Here is a 23,867-nt window from a genome sequence, read left to right as displayed (position 1 = left end):
CAAGCTACCAACGGAGTTAGCGGGGGTTAACCAGGAGTGCTTCTCCTTTGCCCTTACTAGAGTGAGGATCCTTACTTGGACAAGGGGTAACCTGAATGCCAAGCAAAGATCCCATTTCTAACAGATACATTGCACTGATTTTCCCCATGCTGTTTTCACTTCTTATTCCCTCTAGGGGATGATTGTATGGCGGCATTGCATTGATTTTCACCATGCTGTTTTTACGGGTCGCACCCTGCAAGGGCTGATTGTATGGGTTCCCTGTAATGGTTTTTCACCATTGCTGTTTAATTGTGATGCTCTCTAGTGGCTGTTCTGATCATTACAGTTTAATGTCCAAGTATATGAAAGGATTCACAGACAATAAGTTTATTCCTGATAAATGTTTTATTGGGTTTTCATGATAATTGCACTTTATTTTGCAGTTTTAAGGTAGCGCAAACTTGACCTGAATATATTGGGGCAGATTAAATGAGCACCAGTTACTTTACACAAGGATACCTTTACTTTTATTTTTTGTTAGGCACTGGGAGATTAAGGGCCAGATTTATACTTTTTTACGCTAAACTGCGCTAACGCAGTTTAGCGTCAAGAAAGTTATCGCTGATTAGCACCATTTTTTAAACATCTCTTGGGCGTCAAATTTATACTTTGCCGCTGGGTGGCGCTAAAAAATGTTTAGAGTAATTCTTTTCTACATTATCCATTGCACCTTGTCGTAATGCAAAATAATACACAGACAACAAAAGACAAATACCAACTACATATATATTTGAAAAATACATTTTTGTACATATGGACAAACAAAAATACATACACCTACATATATTTATACAAGCAAACAAATAAACTCAACAAAATAGAATAGCAAGGGAATTTGTAAATTTTTCTCCAAAATAATTACCAATATTACGAAATAACATACACAAACATATGCAACATAACCAAATAATTATTTACCCCATATATATAAAGGGTGACATATATAAAAATAATATATATCCTTTTATATACATTTTATTTGTTGTCATCTACATTATCACCCAAAAGTACTACAACATGATTTATCCCCGAGTGTCTATAAAACTCACAATAAATTGTCTAAAACCAAAGTTAAATATTTTGTGTACGGATACCACTACCTGTACATACACTATAATTCATAACCAATTGTATTGAATATACCATCTTAAACAGGCCTAATCAATTTCAGGCTGGTTTATCATATCCTGTTTTTCTCTTGAGCCCTTAATATCTCCTGTTATACATCCAGTATAAAGAAAAAAACAACATCACTTCACATATTTTACAACATTCACCTTGATCATTATTACCCCTTGTAGACTATATTCTTTTGTTTTAAACTGTAAACTTTGTACTTGTAAAACGGCCTTTATAATGATCGGCTAAATCCCTGGGCACCATATTAGACTAGTCAGCCAAGTAACCCTAAGTTTTCAATCAAACCAAAAAACAAGTATCATTTATAATAAATCATATTGAAATATCCCCCACTCCCAGTCCCAAATGACAATCCAATCTGAAAGCAAAATCCAATTTTGACTGTTATATTAATACAATTATCTTACACTTCTATGTATTCATTTGTTTATAGCAAATTTAAACATTTAGACATATTGAAACCATAAATCAGGGAATCAAACGGGCCCAAAGAATGATATTCATCAAGTTGATTGGTAATTCCGTCAGCCCATTTCAATACAAGTCAAAAATACATCAATAACAAGTTATAAGAAATAATGAAGTTTGTCATCTGTATTGTGGCCCATTTCAGCTGCTCGCAGGCGACATATCCATGCCGCCTCCTTTTGGTGTAGGATTAACTCTCTATTTTCTCCTCTCTGGTCAGGGGGTACATAGTCCACCCCATGAAACCAGATACGAGCATCCCCAGAATGATGTAGCATGATGTGGAGTGCTAAAGGATACCTGGTATCTTTGTTCCTTATAGCACGAGCATGTTCCTGTACTCGTAATTTCAAAGACCTTACAGTTCTTCCACGTAGATTTTGTTGCACGTGCAACCCAAAGCATAAGCAACATATTTTGTCTTGCAATTAATTAAATGTCTAATTGTATATTTTCTTGTTGTATTATAACAAAAGCCTTTTGTTTTATCCAAACCCGACATACAGATGTTACACTCATGACAGACATAAAACCCTTTCGGTGTAGTGGGAAGCCAAATTTCTTTATTTATCATAGTAATGTAACTCGGACACAAGTGGTCCCTTAATGTCATACCTTGCGATAAGTAACCATAGGTAATTTTGATATACACCCCTTTAGACCCGGTGTTTCTATAAGCAGATGCCAATGATGTTTTCAGATCTTGTAAATCTCATCACTCATAACTGAATATTGGGTCACAAGTGCCAACTGATCAAATGTTTTCTTACCATTCTTCGATTTCACATATAGGGGGTTATTACAACCCTGGCGGACGGTGATAAATGAGCGGTAATACCGCAAACAGGCCAGTGGACAAAAAAAGGGAATCATGACCCTGGCGGAAACCACCAACAAAGACAGCCACTTTAACACACCGCCCGCCACGGCGGTACAGACAAGCAGCGCGGCGGTTACCGCCAACAGACAGGCAGGAGACAATGTACTGCCCACACTATTACAACCCGCCAATCCGCCACCTTTTCCGGGGCGGATGCACCGCAGATAAAAACACGGCGGAAACAGCTTTTGCTATGGGAAAACGCTCACCTGAACACATCCCACGAGGAAGGAGGACTCCATGGAGCCCGAATTACAAATCCTACCTGCCCTTGTTTTTCTGCTCCTTTACGACAAACAGCTACGTAGGCGCAGAAGATACCGGTGAGTACTGCACCTACGACACGGGGGAGGGAGGAGGCAAAAGTTAGGGGGACACCCACCAAACACCCCCACTCTCGCATATCACAACATACACACCAATGCAGTCACAAAAATCACAGTAACAACCCACAATCCCCCCGGAAGAATGCAAAGACAATGCGAAATTCGGGCAAACATTGTAATGTGCCAATATACATGTCATACAAAAATATACAGATATACATATCTCAAAATCACTCTTATTTACACATACAATCCGAGAAGTAGTGCAGATATGTACACAACAATGTCCGTGCACCAACAGTCCGAAAAAGCATGAGCGAGGCCCACAATAGATACCTGACCAAAATCGGAGAGAACACTGCTGGGGCATCAGAAAGAAACACTACAGGCACTTCAGGGGGAAGGGAAGGGGGGCACCTCTGCCAGATGAATGCAAAGCCAGATCCACGACGGGGCTCCATGCCCATTGATGTATCCTGGGGAGTGCAAAGCCACAGTCTCTCAAGTCACTACAGTGGGTGGTTTGCCCACTGTGCCATCCTGGGGAGTGCAAAGCCACAGTCTCTCAAGTCACTACAGTGGGTGGTTTTCCCACTGTGCCATCCTGGGGAGTGCAAAGCCACAGTCTCTCAAGTCTCTACAGTGGGTGGTATTCCCACTGTGCCATCCTGGGGAGTGCAAAGCCACAGTCTCTCAAGTCTCTACAGTGGGTGGTTTGCCCACTGTGCCATCCTGGGGAGTGCAAAGCCACAGTCTCTCAAGTCACTACAGTGGGTGGGTTGCCCACTGTGCCATCCTGGGGAGTGCAAAGCCCCAGTCTCTTAAGTCACTGAGTGGGTGGTTTGCCCACTGTGCCATCCTGGGGAGTGCAAATCCACAGTCTCTCAAGTAGATGCAGGTCTCCACTGGTTCTGGAGGGGGACTGGTGCCCAGACTGGATGAGTCTCCACGTGAAAGTACCTGTCCTGTCACTGTCCCAGCTGCACATGGGATAAGGATGCCTGATGTGGCGGTCCATTCATTCCTACACAGTGCATGCCTTGTTCAACGGTGCTTTGCCATGGCGGTCTTTGCCCTGTTCAGCGGTGCTTTGGCATGGCGGTCTTTGCCCTGTTCAGCGGTGCTTTGACATGGCGTTTCAGGACTGTTCAGCGGTGCTTTGCCATGGCGGTCTTTGCCCTGTTCAGCAGTACTTTGACATGGCGTTTCAGGACTGTTCAGTGGTGCTTTGCCATGGCGGTCTTTGCCCTGTTCAGCAGTGCTTTGCCATGGCGTTTCAGGACTGTTCAGCGGTGCTTTCCCATGGTGGTCTTTGCCCTGTTCAGCGGTGCTTTGACATGGCGGTTCTGATACAGACATTGGTGTGTGGCATGACGATCTCTACACTGGGCATTGGTGTGTGGCATGACGTTCCATCATTGCCCAACGGGGCTGTGGCATCCTGGCCCATCATGGGCTGTGACTCCGGCGGTGGTCTCCTGACCAGTGACGATACTTGGGCCCTCCTGGGCTGTGACTCTGGTGGTGGTCTCTGGACCAGTGACGATACTTGTGCCCTCCTGGGCAATGACTCCGGCAGTGGTCTCCTGACCAGTGACGATACTTGTGCCCTCCTGGGCAATGACTCCGGCGGTGGTCTCCTGACCAGTGACAATACTTGTGCCCTCCTGGGCAATGACTCCGGCGGTGGTCTCCTGACCAGTGACGAAACTTGGGCCCTCCTGGGCTGTGACTCTGGCGGTGGTCTCTGGACAGTGATGATACTTGTGCCCTCCTGGGCAATGACTCCGGCGGTGGTCTCCTGACCAGTGATGATACTTGGACCATCCTGGGCTGTGACTCTGGCGGTGGTCTCTGGACCAGTGACGATACTTGTGCCCTCCTGGGCTGTGACTCTGCCGGTGGTCTCTGGACCAGTGACGATACTTGGGCCCTCCTGGGCTGTGACTCTGGCAGTGGTCTCTGGACCAGTGACGACGGTGCTGGCGGTTGTGTCTGGACCGCCGGATATGATGGCGCACTTCCGGTTTGACCGTGCCACAATCCAGGAACTATGTACCCAGTTGGAGCCAGACCTGATGTCACCAATCCGCCATCCGACTGGAATCCCCCCTGACGTGCAGGTGCTGTCAGTCATTTCCTTGCAAGTGGGTCATTTCAGACAACAGTGGCCATGGCATCAGGGATGTCCCAGCCTATGTTTTCCAACGTTTTGTCCAGAGTGTTGTCTGCCCTGCTGAAACACGTAAGGAGATACTTCATTTTCCCTGAGGTGGAGGATTTGCCTACAGTGAAAGGTGACTTCTATGCCCTTGGACATATCCCCAACGTCATAGGTGCCATTGATGGGACCCATGTAGCTCTGGTCCCCCCCGCAGGAGTGAACAGGTGTACAGAAACTGGAAGAGTTATCATTCCATGAATGTCCAGATGGTCTGTTTGGCAGACCAGTACATCTCGCAGGTAAATGCAATGTTCCCTGGCTCTGTGCATGACGCCTACATCCTGCGGAATAGCAGCATCCCTGATATGATGGGTCAACTCCAGAGGCACCGTGTATGGCTATTGGGGACTCTGGTTACCCCAACCTTTCTTGGCTATTGACCCCAGTGAGGAATCCCAGGACCAGGGCAGAGGAACGGTACAATGATGCCCATGGGCGGACTAGGAGGGTAATCGAACGCACCTTCGGCCTTCTTAAGGCCAGGTTCAGGTGCCTCCATATGACAGGTGGATCCCTATTCTACTCACCGAAGAAGGTGTGCGACATCATCATCGCCTGCTCCATGCTCCATAATTTGGCATTGCGACGCCAGGTGCCTTTTCTGCAGGAGGATGATCCAGATGACGGTGTTGTGGCAGCTGTGGAGCCTGTGGAGCCAGTGGACAGTGATGAGGGTGAAGCTGAGGATGAAGAAAACGACAACAGGGAGTCAGTCATACAGCAATATTTCCAGTGACACACAGGTGAGATCATTTTCTGGTTTAACATTACATTAACTTTCACACGTCTACCTCTATCCTGTATCTAAATTTCACTCACTATTTGTTAATTGAGTTGTACCCTTCCATTTCAGTTTCACAAGTGTGGTAACCTACGTGTCAACTGCTTGCATCCTTCAAGGGCTTGTGATGTGTGACATTGGTATTTTAGCCGTACAATGGGTAACCCATTATGACACTGTAATTGATAATACAAAGTTCCAAATCATAGACTGACTCAAGATTTTTTTGGCTTTCAAGGGTGTTTATTTAAGTGCTAAAAAAATCAAGGAAGGTTGTAAAATGGGGATGGGTGATGGTGGAGGAATGTCCATGGCAGAGTCCAGTCTATTCGTCTCACAGGTGCACTGCCCATCTGGGCATTGGAAGTGGAGCTGGGGCAGTTCCAATCTGGACAGGGTGACAAAGTGGGACAGTGGGGGGACAATCAGGGTGGTCTTATTTCCTGGCAGGGGTCTTGCCATCTTGCTCTGTCCTGTTCCTGGATCTCAGGGACCGCTTGCGTGGTGGTTGTCCGTCTGCAGGGGATGGGGTGCTGGTGTGGTGGTCCTGTGGCGGGGCGTCCTGTCCACTAGCGCCGGCGGAGGTGGTGGGCAGTTCGTCGCCCTGGCTAGTGTCAGGGGCCCCTTGGAGTGCCACGGTGTCCCTCAAGGTCTTTTTAATGTCCGTCAGCACCCCTACGATGGTGCCCAGGGCGGAGCTGATGGTCCTGAGCTCCTCCCTGAACCCCAAATACAGTTCGTCCTGCAGACGCAGGGTCTCCTGCAACTTGTCCAGGACCGTGGCCATCGTCTCCTGGGAGTGGTGGTATGCTCCCATGATGGAGGATAGGGCCTCGTGGAGAGTTGGTTCCCTTGGCCTGTCCTCCCTCTGTCGCACAGCAGCCCTCCCAGTTCCCCGGTGTTCCTGTGCCTCCGTCCCCTGGACTGTGTGCCCACTACCACTGCCCCCAGGTCCCTGTTGTTGTTGGGGTGGTGGGTTAGCCTGGGTGCCCTGTAGTGGTGGACACACCGCTGATTGACCTGTCGTGGGTGGGGAGGTTTGGGCCCGCTGGGTGGGTGCTGTACTGGTGTTACCAGAGGGTGGCAGCTCAGTGTTGGGCTGTGGCTGGGCAAGGGGAACCGACTGTCCTGCGGCCCACGATGGTCCGGGCTGGTCATCAGGATCCAGTGGGGCAGAGCTGCTGTCGTCACTGTGGGTCTCTTCTGGGGGTGGAGTGGTGTTGTCTGGACCCTCTGGTGTGGTGACGTACCTTCGGGTTCCTGCAGGGGTATGAGAACATGATTATTGCATGTGTGTGTGTAATGGTGTGCAATGGTTGGGTGTGCTTGATCCCCAGTGCAGGCATTCCTGTGTGGGGGCTTGTGTGGTGATGATTGGGGGGGTGTTCTGGGTATGTGCAGTGGGCATGCTTTAGTGAGGGGTGCCCATGCTTAGTTGTGTCATGCAGGGCTTGGTGTTGGGATGGGTGCTTTGTGTCATCGGTAGATTAGTGAGGATTTGGGGTGATAGGGGAGGGTGTGAGGGTGGGGGTGTGTGATAGCATGCAGGTAGTGTGGGGGATGTGATAGTTAAGATTTGACTTACCAGTGTCCCATCCTCCACCGACTCCTCCGAGTCCCTCAGGATGCAAGATGGTCAGGACTTGCTCCTCCCATGTTGTTAGTTGTGGGGGAGGAGGTGGGGGGCCACCGCCAGTCCGCTGCACCGCGATGTTGTGCCTGGAGACCGTTGAATGCACATTCCCCCGTAGGTCGTTCCACCTCTTCCTGATTGCCTCCCTATTTCTTGGGTGCTGTCCCACAGCGTTGACCCTGTCCACTATTCTGCGCCATAGCTCCATCTTCCTGGCTATTGATGTGTGCTGTACGTGTGAGGCAAATAGCTGTGGCTCTACCGTACGATTTCCTCCACCATGACCCTGAGCTCCTCCTCGGAGAAGCAGGGGTGTCTTTGGCGTGACATGGGGTGTTATGTGTGATGTGTGGGGTGGTGTATGTGTTGATGAGTGTGGTGAGTGTAGTGGTATGTGGTGTTTTGTGCGTGGATGTTGTGTGGGTGATGGTGTTGTGTGCCTCTGTGTGATGGGGTTGTCAATAGCTGTGCTGTCTCTCTGGCCTTCTCTCAGAATTTCTGGTTGTAGGGGTTAGTGTGTGATGTGGGTGTGTATTTTATATTGTGTTGAGTGTGTGGGAGTGGTGTGAGTATGTGTATCAGGTGTGTGTATTTTGAATTGTCCAATGTGGCGGTGTTTTGTATATGTGTGTGTATTTTGAGCGCAGCGGTGTGTACCGCCAATGGAATACCGCGGTTGAAATCGTAATAGCATGGACGTGTTTCTGTTGGCGTGGAGGTGGAGGATTTGTTTCCGCCAGTTTATCACTGACCTTTGGTGTGGCGGTGTTGTGTGGGTGTCTGAATTTCGGCGGATCCCGTGATGTGTGTCATAATAGATGTGGCGGTCTACCGCAGTCGCGGCGGTGTATTGGCGGTCTTCTGCACGGCGGTAAGCGCCTTATACCGCCAATGTTGTAATGACCCCCATAGTGTTTCTTTTCTGGTCATTTTCATGATCTCTTTTTCTGCCTTCAGTAGGACTTTGTCATCATATCCTCTCTTTTTGAATCTCCGTTTAGTATTCTCAATCTGTGTCGAAAAAAAATCAGCAGTGCTACAGTTACGTCTTATGCGTACCATTTCCCCAAATGGGATATTATGGATAACTGACTTAGAGTGGGCACTTGTCGCATGTAAGATACTATTACAAGCTGTAGGTTTTCTAAACATTGCGCTCTGTGTCTTATTATTTTCTACAAAGAACTGAATGTCCAAAAAGTCTATTCTTTCCTTGCTATGTTGCATACTTAATTTAACACTGTAGGGATTGTCATTAAGAAAGGCATGGTACATTATTAGTTGCTCTACCGTCCCATTCCACAACATGATAATGTCATCAATATACCTCCCCCAAAAAAGAATAAAGTCTGTCCAGGGGAGGCATGTCCGCCCCATGCGTCTTCTTTTTCGTACCAACCCCTGAAAAGGCAAGCATACGATGGAGCGAATCTTGAACCCATCGCAGTACCCTGTATTTGTTGGAACCATCTGCCATTATGTAAGAAATAGTTTTTTGACAAAATAATATCAATCATTTCTATATTCATATTGTTGTGCTCATAGAGGTCGGCTGATCTTGTGTTTAGAAAGAACTCAATGGCTTTAATTACAAATTGCTTCTGTATACAAGTGTATAGACTATTGACATCCATTGTGACAAACATCAGATCTTCTGACCATATGAAATTGTCAAATTTATTGAGAATATCCTTGCTATCTTGTATGAATGCTGGTAAGTTGCATACAAACTTTTGTAAAAAGGAGTCAACATATTCTGACAATCTTTCAGTGGGGGAGGAAATGTCAGATATTATTGGTCTTCCAGGTGGAAAGTCACCTCCCTTATGTATCTTTGGTAGAATATATATACATGGGTACCGTGGATTTTTAAAAGATAAATATTTATATTCTTCATCAGTGATAAGACCACTTTGCCACCAGTCAGTAAGTTTCATATTGATATATTCAACCAATCTTTTAATCGGATTATCAGGGATATTTTTATAGCAAGCAGAATCAGCCAATTGCCTCTCTATTTCCCCACTGTAATCACATTTATTCATCACAACCACATTTCCTCCTTTATCCACTTCTCAAATTACTATTGTTTGGTCAGATTTTAAACCGTTCCTTTCTATTTCAGTTAAATTTCCACTCCCATGCCATTTATTGATCTGTTTCTCCAGACATTTAGGTAAATCTTTTGTAACTTTTGTGGCAAAGAGATTGATATTATGATGCGTTCTGACAGGCATAAATTTAGAGCGTGACTTCAGTCCACTATTTACCTGCAGATTTTCCTCAATGCCTAAGTGTGCCCTCAAGTCATCAATCTCCGTCACTTTATCAGCCTTCAATCTATGTGTTATCCAGCACCTCCTTAAAGGCAGTTGCTCCTTGAAGGTAATTAAAATGATCTTTTAATTGAAGGTGACGTGTGAATTTAAACACATCCACAAAAACATCAACTGGGTCATTCATTTGGGTGGGACAAAATTCCAAACCCTTACTAAGTACATCAGATTCTTCTTTCTTGAGAGGACGGTCAGATATATTTACAATGACGAGATCACTCTCATTTGTTAATTGGCCATAAGATTCTACGGGGCAGATGTAGCAAAAAAATATTTTGCGAGTTGCAAATTGCGAGTCACAGCGACTCGCAATTTGCAACTCGCAAAATATTATGCAGAAAGGTGTCTCAGACACCTTCTGCGACTCGCTATGGGGTCGCAAAGACCCACCTCATGAATATTAATGAGGTGGGTCGCAGTTTGCGACCCCATAGCGAGTCAAAGGACTCACAGGGATGGTGGCCTGCTGGAGACAGCAGACCACCATGTCTGTGACTGCTTTTAAATAAAGCAGTTTTTTTTGTTCTTTTTGCAGCCCGTTTTCCTTAAAGGAAAACGAGCTGCAAAACGAAAAACTTCCGAAACCATTTAGTTTCGTTTTTTTCAGAGCAGGCAGTGGTCCATAGGACCACTGCCTGCTCTGAAAAAATATTTTTTGGGGCATTCACAAAAGGGAAGGGGTCCCATGGGGACCCCTTCCCTTTTGCGAATGTGTTACCATCCACTTCAAGTGGATGGTAACTGCGAGTTGGTTTGCAACTGCATTCGCGGTCCAAAAGCAACTCTGCATGGCGATGCGGTCGCAAATAGGAAGGGAACACCCCTTCCTATTTGCGAGTCGCAGCATCAAATTGCGAGTCGGTACCGACTCGCAATTTGCGGTTGTGCATCATGTTTGGCCTTTTGCACCTTGCAAAATGCGTTTTTCGAAGTTTGCGAGGCGCAAAAGGCTTCCTACATCTGGCCCTAAATTCCTTAGTTCCTCTTAGAACGTGTCTGCAGTAGAAATGGAAAGACTACGTCTAGGAACAAAGTTGACTCGAAAAGAACAAAGACCATAAGGGGTGGGAAGCGACGGAAACAAAAACAAAGAACCCGAAAGTCAAGGTGTGCAGAAATGCTAAAATGTTAAGTGCAAGAAGGGGGAGGCACATAGGACTCACACAATGCATGTCAAAGGAGCGCAGAGGAATACAATTCACATTAAGCAAGTTGCAGCATGCCAACGTAAGCTACACATATACCTACGCCTTGGGAGTGCCATGCACCATTGACACATACAGAACCTGGACATATTTAGAACACCATGCCTAAATACCTACATGTACAAATGCAGCACATGGGATGGATGGCATGTATAATCACTGTGCCACTGGTTGTGACATCAATATATCGTTTACATGTAGTCACATCAACACCACTAACAGGACCATGACCTCAGAGACCAGGTAGTCAGTCAACACAATTCCTAGAGTTACGTCATAGTAGTGTCTTTTGCAGTAACACTTTGCAACTGCCTTGCCTCATTGCCCAAACCCATGTGTGCTGCATTGTGCTGCATCTTGCAGCACACAAGTCTTTGCAATAGTCTCAGTAGTACCCAGGCATGTGCCGGTAGCACCACCACACCGCACATAGAGAACACATGCACATGAGGCAGCCATCCCCACATCATGCAGTCAGGGTGTCCCCTGGGTACCTGGAACAATTAACTCAACAGGTGCTGTGGGAATAGCAGGCTGGACCGGTATCATTGGTAACGTGCCACTACCCCGACCAACTAAACTGAAGTTGTGTTCAACCACACATATTGATGCTGAACTGAAATGTGCCACTACAGGAAATATGTACCACAGAGAGCAAACAGTAGGTCACAACAGTCCCAGGCTGAGCCAACAACTATTGGACACAACCATGTCAGACACTTGGGAATGGGGAAATAAACACACACATACAACACATGGTGTATGGCTGTTCCATAATGGCGGATAATTCCACATCAACGGGTGGGCGATGGTGCATGGGCAAGCCCGGTGTTGGTAAGACTGCAAGTGCAGTGTACTCTTTGCACTTGGCAGTATGAGTCGCACATTGGGATGGCGGCTGGAAATCTGTCTGCACACGGTAGCTCTGTGGGGGACTTACTAAACATTATTGATGGATCAAATAGAGTCAGTGTCAGTGTCAGTTTTGGCCTGCATTGGGTGTAACAGGACAGACTGCACTCAGCCCTGCAAATCAGGCAGTGGAAAGGGCAAAGGGCCAAGGTATGGGACACCCTGCACTGCCCATACCAAGTGCATGGTCTGTGCAGGGGCACCCAGGGGCACACCACAACACATCACCAACAACCATTTCATGGGTGTTACACCGCCATGCAAAGGCTGGTGGAAATGTGAAAACATACCCGGAGGGTAGTGTTGAACATATCACTGGTCTGGTGTAACAGGACAGATGCCATAGCCAATCTGTGAACTGCTGGTAACCTCCATGTCCAGTCCATTGGCCCTATGGGGCATTCCACATTGACAACAGTTGCCACTACCACCTGTGATGTTGGGGGTGGTCAATTAAACAGTGGCAGTCAGGTGCCATTTGGACTGATGCACATGAAATATGAACTTGCCTCAGGCCCTGACCTAAGTACAACTCCTGTGAATTGGCAATGTCCACAGACACATTTACCATCATGCACTGTCACATACAGAATGGTATACACAGCAGAAAATTCATACCCATACTGCCCATCCCTGGGTTCAGCTCTATGCTTTTGTCACATGAGCTGCACTGTCACCATGCTGCACTCATGTATCATAGTGCAAAGAGGGCTGCACTGAGGGGCAGGACTTATGTGTTTAGTAAGGCAAACAACCTACACAGACAGGAGTTGAAACTGAACTCTGCCAGGTCCATGAGTGCTATGCAATGTAGCACACAAACACAAATGACAACATGAGGAGCCATCAATGGCAACAAGAGCACAGTGTCCTGGCAATGCTATCCCTTGGGTGGTGCAAGGTCTCAGCACAGCATGGGTGTATGTGAAACATGGAAGACTGTGACAGGTGAAAATAGCCATGTGTGGTGCTGTGGCATGAGCACAGCAACACCCATTGCAAGGCCTTACCATGCAAAAGGATGCAAAAGGAGGGTAGAACAAGATAAGAGGGTGTCAAGCCACAATAAGGATAGACATTTAGAAGATATGATGCAGCCAATAGTGGCAACTGGGCGTCCTTTCATGCGACAGGCAGGTGAGGAATAGGGCTGTAGACTGTAGCTATGATGTACTGGAACAATCCTTTAGAACTAAGGGGTGCATCATGGGCCCCTAACGCCACAGGAGTGTCACTTCCAGTGACGCTCCTGTGGCTCTAAGCATTGCGCTATATTGACAAGGTACCATTAAGCCACTTTTTGTAGCTTTATGTCACCTTGTAAATACGTACCCTCCTGATCATGACTGTGCGTGGAAGGTGGTGCAATGGGTGTTGCTGTGGGTGTGCCACAGCAACCCCCATTACATTTTGATGCTGCCTCAGATAAATGGAATGTAGTCAAACTTGAGGTAGGGCCAAAACTCTAAGGCCAGCCCCATGGGTGGCACTTACAGGGTGCAACAAGGAGGAATACATTTATACCTCCTCCTTTTCTGCTTTTCCATGGTGTGCTGCATTCTGCAGCATGCAAAAGAAGAGCAAAATGCCAGAAATAATTGTTTATGAGTGTGAAGGTGTTCCTTCATGCACATAAACAAGCATATGTAAATGACCATTTGGCTCTTCTGTGTGTGCTGCATTCTACAGCTTGCACACATGTTCCAAAGCGCCATTAGTGATTGTTAATGTGCAGGAAGGGACACCTTCATGCACATAAACAGTCACACCCCTCAATGCATACATCCTTGCACGATGGTGCTAGGATGCCTGCGTTGATGCTGGCAGCTGAATCTTACACCAGCACGGGGGACAACACAGGGGTGCCCTGTATTCATTTACACACAGTGCATCCTTGTTTTACCAAAGTGACACAGCGCAGTGCTTATTTTTCCACAGCACCATGCTGCACCACATTTACATAAACATGGGCCTAATATGACACTAAGGGCCTGATTCTAACTTTGGAGGACGGTGTTAAACCGTCCCAAAAGTGGCGGATATACCACCTACCGTATTACGAGTTCCATAGGATATAATGGACTCGTAATACGGTAGGTGGTATATCCGCCACTTTTGGGACGGTTTAACACCGTCCTCCAAAGTTAGAATCAGACCCTAAGCCTCAAATATCAAGTCAGTGACATGACTTGTTAACTGCCACAACACAGATAGACTGATTTTACACCATTTCATTTTAGAGGATGATGGCTTTCCTACGGACCTGCCTGTCCTGGAGTACCCCGACAGCCTGCATAACCAGCTGGCAACTATCAGCCAAGAGACCCTCCAAGAAGTCCTTGTAAACCTGCAGCCACCACCTCCAGTCGCAAGGATGAGTACTGAAGTAGCAGACATCCCACAGGCCCCACTTAGCACCCCAATAGTATGACCTGCCAGCACTGACACAGCAGAGGACTCGGAGGACCCTAGCACCAGCTTTGAGAGGACAGTGGTAAGTGTGGGTGGGGATGCAAACTATGGCAGCCACCCTTGAGGGGATGCGGACGTGCATGGTCACGGCAACAGAACAGACTGCAGCCAACAGATGCACACACTCCCCAATGAGTGTAGTCCAGGAGTGTCTGAGGGACATAGCTGCTGCCATGAGGGAGAGGCCACAACAACTGCCCTCCCAAACTGGCAGTAGCATGCTTGAGGACAAAATGAACTCCATGCACCGGAAAATGGTCTCCCTCAGGGCAGACATGGCTGCCTACCACAGGGATGTTGCAGCTATACTTAAAAACCATCAGCCCCTCCTTGCTGCAGTGATGCCATATGTAGTGCCACAAATGGCAGCTGCCGGGAATTGGGAGTCCACATCTGCAACCCCTGAAGTGTGTGTGGCCCCCTCTACCTCCCCACTACCACCATCAAGGGTAGAGGAGGTACCACACACATCGGAGTCTGAAGATGTGGAACAGATCATCTTTACCCAGAGGAGTGCCCAGTAGCACCAGCCCATGCCACATGGGCAGTTTTTTCCTTTGTCCTGTGCTTGACATCATGCCAGTGTTAGCACTGTGACAGATATGCACACTTCCTCAACACACTGTTGTCCTTTCTGCTATGGACTGCAATTGTCTCTAACTTTTCAATTGGCAATGTATGTTCCCCTGCACTGAAAGACACTTTACCCAACCATGTCCCATGACATGTCCCTCAACCCTGGACTTGTGTTGTGTCACAATTGGATGGATTCCATGAATGGGGTCACAGACCTGGACATTGTATATATTTAGCACAATTACACTTGTTAATAAACACCACCTACACAACCAGCAGATGTGTTGTGACAAATCTACTATGCCTAGGATTTGTGATGTTTGTAACATGTCTCAAGTCACAGAGTGTCAGCACAAGAGTGCATGGATTTATGGGCACATATCTATGCACATGGTACCTACATGTTGTATGTTGATGCTGGTCTCATCCTCTACAAGCAATTTACTTAATATGTGAAACATATTGAACACATGTATGCTACGCCCACTACATGCTGCAGGAATGGGTCTGGAACAGCAATTGGCAATATCGTCAGCTAGGAGTACCAGTAGAACATATTGGTGTGAAACAGAGGGACTCAACTTCATCTATTATTGCCACTGGTCAGTTTAGCAGGATAGGAATGAAATGTAGGCTGTTGTCAAATGTCCCACAGTGCCCAACATTCCAAAACAAAACCCATACAATGTCAGCTGAATTCCCACACCGACCTGTCCTGTAAATGGTCAACATAGTCACCTTGAGTGGTGAGTACACTGGAGGGCAGATGCACAGGTAAGTAGATGTGTTGTAGCTGCCAATGTGACAGCTCAGTCATAAGGAGGTGTTAAACATGTCAAGAGAGGGATTTGGATGCAGGACCGAGTCTCTAGGACAACACACAATTTTTACTGTACATCCATGGAGGACCCTGAGACCCAAGCATATGACACATGAAGTAAGGGAGTACCCGATATTATTCATTATGATAATGACATAAGTAATCCTAACCTATACTAACTAGACATAACCCACAACAGACCCTAACTACTCAATGCTACACTTATCTAACACATTTGACGACACACTCAGGGTATTTTAGGTTTTTAAAAATGTTTTTGTATTTTTTCTTTTTTATAAAAACATAAAAGCCCCAACAACACCCCCACCCATCCACATAGTAAAACATGAGAAGTAGAAAGCCCACCCTCAAACCTACTTATCCTAACTAACCCACTAACCTATTCTAACCTACAACTAACCCCCTAACATCCACAAAAAACCTTTAAAAAAAGAGGCGGGAGGGGAGTGAACTTGGGAGGAGTGACATCATGCCATTCAGAGGATGGGCCTTCTCAGTCTCCTCTTAATGTTCTTGAGAGCCTTAGTAGTTTTTTGGCCCCTCCTTTTCAATGGAGTCCAACTTTTTGAGGACCTGTTGTGCATTCCTCTGTAAATCTGTGATGGCAGCATGGTAGCAGGTATGGTTGGCTGTGGGATGGTAGTAAAGGGTGTAGCAGCTGGAGTAATAACTATGTTGCCAGCTGTAGGCCCCTGCACAGCTGTGGTGCTTGGTCCAGCCTGTGTAGACAGTGTGGGTCCCCCTTGGCTGAATGCCCGCCGCTCACCAGTAGATCGCTCCGAGCAATAGCGGTGTGCCATCTCCTTAACCCAGATTCCACTGCCAATATGTGCCTATAGCGCACTGCCCTCTTCTGAAAGGCATGGAGTTGGTTGTTATTCATGTTTGGCAGCTGTTGAAATGAGACAGGCAACCATCAGTGTCAGCATTGTGTGGAGTATGTACAGTAAATTAGCTTACTATCTACATCGATTTGCACATGCACTTCTGCTCACATTCCGGATGTTACAATGGCCCTGATGGATGAAACGACAACGCTGCCTTAGCACCATTTCCTTGACACCATAGCCACCCACAACAAGATAATGAATCAAACCAAGTTAGATCTGCTTAGATTTTGTACCATGCGTGACAATGCTAAGGCAGCATCAAATTCACATTGATCAAGGCCACCATTCCTCATCATCTGTGTCAAATCTTCTAACTTACATCACCAGAAACTTGCTTCTGTTATTGGGAGTATGGGATGCTGCTGGTAACCATAAGGGTTCAGTATTGATAGGTGCACATGCAAGCCTGATCAAAATGACTGTCACCTACATTGTGAGCATCACATCTACCTACAAATTTGATGATCCCACACCTTGTGCCTCAGGGGGTATGGCCATGCAGATCAACAACTCAACTGTCCAGGTCATCCACTAATGCATGCCCACTCATACATGGAGTCAGGAAGTGGGCCATATGTTAGATGATGGCAAAAATGAAGCTGGTATCCATGGGTCTATCACTTCTACATTCATGTGTCCAGGTGTAGACACCCATCAATACCTGATCAGCCAATACCATTCCTCACAAACACATTACCATGCCAGCACACGGTTGGACTTGACCTGCATGCATGCCTATTACATTCCATGTAAGTGTCACATAAGTGGAGTAAAAGATAAGTTGCACCATGCTGGGGGACAATTGGCCACCCAGTCCTACATGTACATTATAATACAGAGATGCACTAATTTGTCTACAAAATGGTTCATCACTGTATTCTGGGAATGGTGGTGTGTTCCAGTGCCATTGTTTACACAACGGTGCATATCTATGACACATATGGAGCTACATGTGGCTTGTCATCACCTTGTTTACACAATGCTGGCCATTAAGCGCCACAAGCCTCACAAAATATGACTCTCTGCACGTGCATGAGGAACCACTTAAATGTGACACAGTATCACCATTCAGCCTACTTTGATTTCTGATCATTTTACAGCTCATCACTTCTAGCATTGGATGCAACACTCATGACTCACTCACACAAAACACTTCAACACTACACAGGACAAACAAAATCATACTTACTGGATACATATAGGTCCTCAAATCTTGCCAATTCGCCTATGGTGTAGGGGGCAAGCCCACCTGAAATATATGGATGGAAAACCATGGTTAGTATCACATCACTGTTGCTACTAGTGGACAACATATGGCAGTATGTACTATTTCTGAGGAGTGAGGTAATTATCAAGTTTGTGGACAGTGGTACAGACACACCGCTGAAAACTCACAATGAGACTGACACTCAGGTGAGTTAGAGCCATACTTCTGCACTCATACGCTGTGCCTGAGACTCTTGTAGTGCTACAGCCTGCAACAACCATTTGTGGACAATCTGTAGAAGATGGAACTCCATGGAATGAGGAGGAGTTGGGTGACAGATAAATGGCATTACCCTTGTGCTCTGCAAGACAACTGACTCAGGTATTCTGGCTTGTTCTGCAGGGCATACAGATGCATTTTGTAGAGGACAAGCGGATACATTTTTAGTCTGCAAGTTTCATGCATTGAGTAATCCATGACTGATGTGTCACAGTTGGGTGATGGCATCAAATGCCCCATTGCAAGTGCCCCCTAAGGCGGGTATGCCTCTCGGGGTTTGATGCTGATCACGGTCACTATGGTTTACTTCTTTTTTAAGACACCAATGAATGTCGTATTGTCGTTTTTTGTCTTGATCTTTGTTTCTGTCTTTTACGCAGGGCGACCGACAACTCCACTGACTGTGACGACTGGTCCACGGACTGTAAGTGAACTTCCAGCACTTACCGTTTTGTTGTGTGTTTTTTAAGGAGAAGTTACAATTCACGGTCCTGATGAAGTGCCATTGGATCAGTTTCTGACCGCATAGGCGCGAAACATGTCGACCTTTGAGTGTTAGGATAGAACACATTTCCTCCTTTCCGTTTTTTAGGAGTACAGGGGACATCATTCCCCTTAAGTACTCCTGCATTTATTTTTAATCTTGGCCTGACCCTCACTTTGAGCAATTAAACTGATGCACTAGGTGTTCAGAGCCAATTTTAATATACATTTCACACTCCTTTCCTTCCGTGTCAGCACGTACTGCAGACTCCATTGATCTGTGTTACAACTTTCGGTCTAGTGCCACCACCATCTGTGTGGTGGCCCGTCAGATGTTGCAGTGCCGGTCTGACGAGGAGTTAGCCCGATGATGATGCTTAGCATCCGATTGTGATGCTTGAGGGCACTCCTACAATATTACATTCAACCCCTTTTTTCGTCCTCATTGACAGATTTCTCTGAAACAGTGTACTCATTTCAATTATAGGTTTATATTTAGGGAGAACGTACACTGGACCATTAACCTCCCAGTCCCTCTCTTTTTGGTAGTATGCCTCCTTTGTAAACATAATGGCAGGAATGATGTATGTGAAAATCTGACAATGTTGCACCTTATACATGGATTGTCGTACTTTGTTATCACAATCCACTTACATATGGTATGCTGCCGGTGTCTTGGCTTATCATACATGACACAATGCCGGGGCACAGATGTTGCCATGGCCCCTGAAATGTGTGACTTAGTGATGGATGTGCATGACTCACCTAACATCTGACTTGCATTGGTAAAATGGTAGGATATGTGAAGCCCATTTCTATACAGGCACAGTGACACTTCATTCAGGTCGCGCATGCAACTTGTCCACAAGCATTGCATGCAGCACACCAGCACATCTGCTACTGTCATTCAAGCGCGGTGAACAGTAATTAGTTTGCCAGTGGGGGACTCACCAACAGGGCCGCCAATCACCACACCAAGATGGTACAGAAGATCCTGCTCCCTGGCTACCAGATCAGTCCAGCGATGCTTGAGCTGGTTTTCATTGTGACTGCTGTGGTACACCTTCTTCAGGTGGTGGAGCACCTTGCCACACCGCAGCCGCCTTGCCTCCGTATGATAGCTCTGGATCACACGGCCACCCATCTCGAGCATCAATGGGAGATAGTGGGCTACCAGCCACACTAAGCCTCCCAGCTCCTCCTCCCCCATTCTGGTCTGCCTCCCCCTGCCAGACATTGCCCTGGGGTACAGCTTCAAAAGTAAAATGTCATAGTAATAAACAGAAATAAGGAAAGGAAACTTAAAACCTAAAAACCTATACAACTAACCCAGACAGACACCCCACAGCAGAGGTACAAGGTAAAATACAGTTGACTCACAAATTCATAGACACTGGGACAAATCATAATCAAATACAACAGAAAACAGAACAGGATGGACACCACAAGATACAAAAAAGAGCACAAAGACACCACCAACCCCTAGACACAACCACACAGTCAAAAGAGGCACAGACTGTAAAGAAAAAGTGAAGGCACGCCCACTGTACCATGCCTGTAAACAGGATATTCTATTACATCACTTCCTGTGCCCTTGCGTCACATTTTCTGTTATGAGTGAATGTTTTTGGTGTATCTGATATTTGTGTGATTTTTTCAGGCGCATTAGTTACATGCATTTTTTATAGTGACGCATTACCTTCATGCATAGATTTTCTAGTAAATCAGCATTGAAATGAATGTGAAGATGTAAATCACACCAATGGGCCATGTACTTCACGTTTGTGGATGTTTTCAATGCATTTCCGTCATTTTTTTTACTCTATTCCTGATTGAGTGATTTTGTCAATTGTTGATGGATGCACCCTGTATGAACATAATAATTGAATGGGCAGGGCTGAAGTTTGGAATTTTTTATGTATGCCCACATGTGGTGGTCCATTTAACAATGTGATTTGTGTGTGACTGGTCTGTTACACCAATGTGTGTGTTACAGAATCAACTACATGCAAATGTGTACACGTCATGCATTTGTATGTATGTGTGACAACAGTGTATCCACATATGTATGGCAGTGACACTAAACAAGAGTCATGGTATGTGATTGTGAATTGAGTTACCTTATGTGCTGTGTTGTTGTCTTACAGAGCATCACATTTTAGACAACATGCACAGCTCAGGCATTGTTGATGGCTGATGAATGCAATCTGGCAACTGTTACCCGACAAATGTCGCCATATGTTGCTCTTGAGTATATAGAAGACTTGTGTGTGGACTACACATATGTTTGGCATGTGTACATATTTGTTACATACTGTGATTGACACACTCTGCCTACATTCCAAACATATAATGTATTTAACACAATAGACAGTTGAAATTCATGACATTTTGCATTGCAATAAAAAGGAATTTGTGGTGTACCTGCATATGTTCTCATCCATTCTGATTTGCGTTCCACAGACGTGACCGTCCAAAGTGTCAGGTCATGTGTACCCTGTGACAGGATTGGACCCCATGGCAGTGGCAGAAGTGATTTCCATGGATGCACTGCACAGGATCCATTTCTCCCATTGCTTCTCATACCTGGCCTAATAATATTGAGCATTGTCACCAGTGAAGTCCAACCCTTGTCACACATGTTTCATGTAGCCATTGCAACTCTCACACTGAGTTGTGTTAGTGGCCTGTTCAAACATTACAGTCTCACCATATTTTGACATCCACAGCCTCAAGTGTGGCCCCCTTGTTTACCTCCTATTTGGGCATGTTGTTGTTGTGTGTGATGAGCTATTGTTGTTCAAGTGATGTGGCTAATTGTGATGTGTGTGATGGTAGCAGTTCACTCTTACGTTTCACATGTGATGTTGTTACAGTACTCTTCAAATTAGTGTTTGTGACATACTTCCTGAGATTAGACTCAGAATCCTAAAGTATATGTTTGAGAGATTGAAGACACCAAAGCCGGATTGACTGTGTGAATAAGTGAGGTGTTTATTGACAACATCTACAAGGTGAGGTATGTGATTATTGAGTGAAGAAGTTATCAACAATGTGCAGTCTGCAGCTGTGTTGTGCTGTTCCCCCTCATTTTCTTCTCAACCATCCTCCTCCTCTTCCTCAGGCAGGTCATCTACCTGCTCATATAATGGGACGTTCATCCACACACATGTTGTGCAGGATGGCTAATGTCCTGATTATCTTGCAGACGATGTGTGGGGCATATAGGAGGCTGCCTCCTGTGATGTCCAGGCCCCTAAATCTGGACTTCAGGATGCCAAATGTCCTCTCCACAATAGTCCGTGTCCTTCTATGTCCCTCATTATATGCATGCTCAGCTGCTGTGCTTGGGTTGGGAAATGGGGTCATTATCTATGGCTGTATGTCATAACCCTGATCTGCTGCAAAAGATTAAAGGAGTAATTTGTTGTTAGGGTTTGCAACAGGTATGTCATGTAGCATGGCAGGTGATATTAAGAGCTGATTGTGGCTCATTTGTATTTATAGTTTTGTGTGAGTTCCTATCCCTCTGTAATGTTTCCTCAGCACTAGGTTGTTGGACATGACAATCTTATGCTTGGCCCAAGGACATGGAACATATGATTTGGATTCCACACTGATAGTCATTATGTATGTACCATACATTGTGTAGTGTACCTTTTTATCAGTGTGCTATCACTAGAGGGGACATGACACATCCTCACAACACAATGTGGTCAGATGTGGGGGCAACATGGTAACACTACAGAGCCTGGGCATCCCATCCCTTTTGACATGTGTCATTGAAGATGAGGTGTGACACTATGGGATTTTGAAATTGGTTAGAGAGAATGCACTACATGTCTCCCAAATTGCCTGCACTGTCCTGCAACATTTCAACTATGCACGAATGCCCCATGTGTGACATGTTACTTGGCAAACCTTTGTTGTCCCCTGCGCCCGTTGCTCATGTGCAGCCATGCCAAACACTACCCACCCTGCACCAGGGTACTTGGCTAGCTGCCTTGTGGAGGTGGATGTATCTGGGCAGGACGCTACACTGCCCTGTACATATACTTTTTGGGTGGCCAATTGGCTCTTTATGTGTGTGCAGCAGTGTGCAGCATGCATTTGTGCCACATTCATCTGAGTCCTTAGCACAGTCTACTTCCTTTTTACAACCTGCATAAAGCACCCCTGGGGTGGTATTTGTTGTTGGCACTTCCTCAGGTTTTAGGGGACAGCTACATGTGAGTCTGCATCATCATGCTATGCATCTTGTGGTGAAAGACCTGCAGCGAGTAACATTGCACACCCGTTCCACGTTACATACAGCATGGGAGGGTGGCCAATTTACAATGTTGATTGAAGTCATTATGAAATGGTCATCTACTAAGATGTACATAGAGTGCAGACCATGAATATGGAATTGTGGGCTAAAAAATTGTTCCCTTGGTGTCCCTGAGTGGCAGCTAATGTTTGTGTCAACCATGAGGTGCCCAAAGATGTGTATCCTATCGTCACAGGATGATCAACAGAACAATAGCAGTGTCTCTCCTATCTTCCTAAACATTAATGTGCATTTATTCTGTTGACACATGCACAGTGCAGGCTCTGGAATGGAGCTCAGCTACTTGGCAAATGTGTGCCTTGGCACAGTGCATGTGAGGTCAATGATGTCCTCTTTTCTCGTACGGGGTCCACCTATGACATCCAGGATCTGCACTGTCTACTTGCGTCTCTGCCCCGTTAGGCCATTTATTGTTTCTGGTACAGACATAATGGTGTTGTGAGTCAGTGAGTGTTGCATGTGAGATTGCACCAGAGTAGGTGTGGTACCACTTCTGACACATGGTATGTGATGGGCATTGATTTTGTATTCCTTTGTGTGTGAGTCAATGCATCAGGCAGATGTCTCTGCATACTACAGGTAAGTCAGGTATGAGTTGATGAGATGCAGTTGTTAGAGGCGCTGGTTGTTTGGTGTTTGATAATTGTTCTGGTAGTGATTTGCACAGCATGACTTGAGGCATCTGTGCCTATTTGGAAGTTACATGACATGGCATTGGTGTATGCCTTTGACATTTCTGTGCTATTCTTTGTTTGGTGTAGTGTGTGTGATGTGTACGTAGTGGGCAACCTAAAGGCACTTGTAGTGGTCTGTGTAGTTCTGCTGTTGTCTAAGGGTACATG

This window comes from Pleurodeles waltl, chromosome 3_1 (genome assembly GCF_031143425.1).
Source record: "Pleurodeles waltl isolate 20211129_DDA chromosome 3_1, aPleWal1.hap1.20221129, whole genome shotgun sequence".
Lineage (NCBI taxonomy): Eukaryota > Metazoa > Chordata > Amphibia > Caudata > Salamandridae > Pleurodeles > Pleurodeles waltl.
Note: the sequence above shows the minus strand (reverse complement) of the source record.